The sequence below is a fragment of the Cicer arietinum genome, chromosome 1 (assembly GCF_000331145.2).
Source record: "Cicer arietinum cultivar CDC Frontier isolate Library 1 chromosome 1, Cicar.CDCFrontier_v2.0, whole genome shotgun sequence".
NCBI classification, from domain to species: domain Eukaryota; kingdom Viridiplantae; phylum Streptophyta; class Magnoliopsida; order Fabales; family Fabaceae; genus Cicer; species Cicer arietinum.
Genome location: NC_021160.2, coordinates 30980182 through 30983206, shown reverse-complemented (window position 1 = coordinate 30983206; position 3025 = coordinate 30980182).

Genomic DNA, 3025 nt, shown 5'->3' with positions numbered 1-3025 from the left:
TGTGTTTATAATTATGAGTATTATTTCTTATTACTAAATTAAAAATATTTGATATGTGATTAAAAATTAAAAATAAATATTTTATTATTTACTTCGAGTTAAATGGTTACATGTTCAAGCATGAACTAATTTATGTTAATACATTTGATGAAAACAAATATATTTTTATGTCTATGTATTTTACAATAAAAACTAACTCACATAAGCCTTTAGCTTTTATCACTATAATTATTATTTTCAATAACCTAGGATGCCTTGTCTTCACGTAAGAGTTGCACTTAGCTACGTTTTCAAAACATTTTCCAACCTTGCACTTGGCTGTGATCAACAAGCCAATTAAAAATGAAATATTTATTTCTCATGAAAGAATATAAATAGGATTACTCGCATCGCCATTCTGTTAACACTAAATTGGTTTGAAGAATAATGACCTTAATTCTTTTGATGATAATAAAAATTATTTTGTGGGAACAATTTATTGCACTACTGAATTTCTTTAAGTTTGCAGATCCTTGTTCATAAAATTTTAAGACTTTATGTTGCATCCTCTGATTACTAGAAAAGATAAAGAAAGATTCAAGGCAATACTCTGAAGAATCTATTAAAGTTTTGTCTTACTTTGTTAAGTGTGATCTTAATGTGCCTTTGTTGAATTGGATATTACAAGTTCGTTCTGATGATTATGTGTCTAATAATTTCTGGTAATCCAGTTGACCATCTGATCAACGTTTCAAGTCATCACTCTAACTAAGTCAACACTCTTTAATAAAAGTCAATCTTATTAAGTCAAACAATTGAACCCGTAACTTTGAAGAAGTCAACATCTCAACATCATCTGATCATCAAAGTTGGACTTGTCATATGTCTAAGGAAATGCATGGCCTACGTAGTTTATCAGAGGGTTGATCTTAATGTTGTTCAGAAGATGTTTGATTAGTTGTTTTCTTGATTGGTTGTATATGTTATGTGTTATTTTAATACTTGGTTTTGTTAGATTAATTAGATGTTGACTAATCTTGAATTATGATGATAATTTTATGGTTGTATTGAAATAATACAAGAGTGAGGATAAAAAAGAAATTAATGGCACTCAATATAGGTGACTAGTTTATAACGAATTGGACTCATTATTATGGATTGTTATTACTTAAGAGAGTGGTCATGAGTTGAGAATCATATATTGGATTTGTGTGGTGAAGACCACTACCCTATGTATGGGTGCAAAAGGTTGATTCATTGACCACATCTTGACAGGGATTATTGTTATTGCTATATTTGCCAGTGTTTGGACCTATTTTCGGTAGAAATAGACTTATAAAAATTTAAATCCACAAGAAGTCATATGGCAACTGATATATGAAATTGGGAGGATGTATGTGGCAATGTGGTATAATCTCGAAAATTGGGACGATGTCCCTTATAGTATATAAAGGTTGAAACCTGCATATAGTAAAAGATTGCATTGATAGTTAGGCATGATCTAAGAGTGACATTCGAGGATAATGCATTATGTGAATGATTGTATTGATATATATGTATTTATATATTACATTTGATCCCCACTTATATATTTGTACGTAAATCTTAACCCCTATATTTCTATGTACATGGAGAATTTTATTACATTGCAGATGGTGAGCTTTATTCCTCCCCACTTTCCTAAGGTACTAGGCCAGACCCTATGGACTGGCCTAGAGATTGAGTACCACAAGGAGATATGCGAAGGGCGTTGGAGCTTCAATGCAGATGGGAACATGTTGACATACATCAGTCGTGTGACCACTTTCAAGTGCTTTGATCATACTTATGTGACGTTCTATGGACGCGTCTGCGTCATTCAAGAACTACCATTCCATAATATAAAAGATTTTCATTATGTCTTCAATTTGGATCGCATGTCCGATAATGAGGTAAGAAGACATGTAAATGGCACTGGTCATTCCTACTATTAGTTGTTTGCTCTAGTGTATCGGGGGTGTGGCTGATGACGTGAAAGAGGGAAAACTCTGAGGGATCAGCTCAGTCCTTTGAGTATAGTGTTTTCACATGTTTTCTCCCCTTCATTTATGGGTCATACCTAACCATGTGGATGTAAGCCACAAAACACTCAAATTTATCAATATATTTATAACGTATTTAGGATTAATTACTTAAGCTTTTGGCAGCGATCAATTTTGCAACAACATTATGGAGTGGATGTTTCTAGTTATCTTGTTTTTTCAACTGAAATTTTGATGGCTGTAATGGAAGAAGAAGCTCAACACCAACAAGGAGAGTTTGACTATCTTGATGAAGTTGAAAGGATAAAGAAAAAAACTAAAGATTAAGCAAGGATCATAAGAAGAAGAAAGTAGGCTGAGAAAAAGAAAGCATAGGAAGTTGTTGCAGCAACAAAACAACAAGACGACAACACTACAACATCCAACAAGGGAAAAAAAAACATGTTTTATACCCCTCTGCAAAATCCAACTCAAACACATGATACTCATGTTGAGGAGGTTGATCAAGAGACAACTAGACATCAAGAGAGGATTGTTGATTCAACTCTTTGTCAAGTTGTTACTACTAACGTTGCTATAGAGAATGTTTTTTTGAATTTGAAAGCAACCAACAACTATTCCTATTCAAGACACAAATGTTGTAGCTGAAGCAACCGTATCACCACAAAAATTTAAAAGAACAAAATGTGTTGCTTAAAAAAGGCCAAGAATAAGGAGAGGAAAAGTCAAGTTATATATACCTGAGAAGAGAGTCAAGAATAAAATGAGGTACAAGAGGATGTAAACGACGATGTTAGTTCTAAACCACCTATTCAAGTGACTTAGAAAAGGAAAAGAGATTGTCTTTTTAATTAGGGGAAGTAAATAAAATTATTGCAGCACAGTTCTAAGCTTATACAAAAAAAAAAAAACAAGGAACAAATATGTCATCCTACTGAGTAGTAATTGGGTGATACTAAAAACAAAGGGTATAGTGGTACCCAAATTTAACTGAGTAGTGAAGGTGCACAAACACGAGAAGGAAA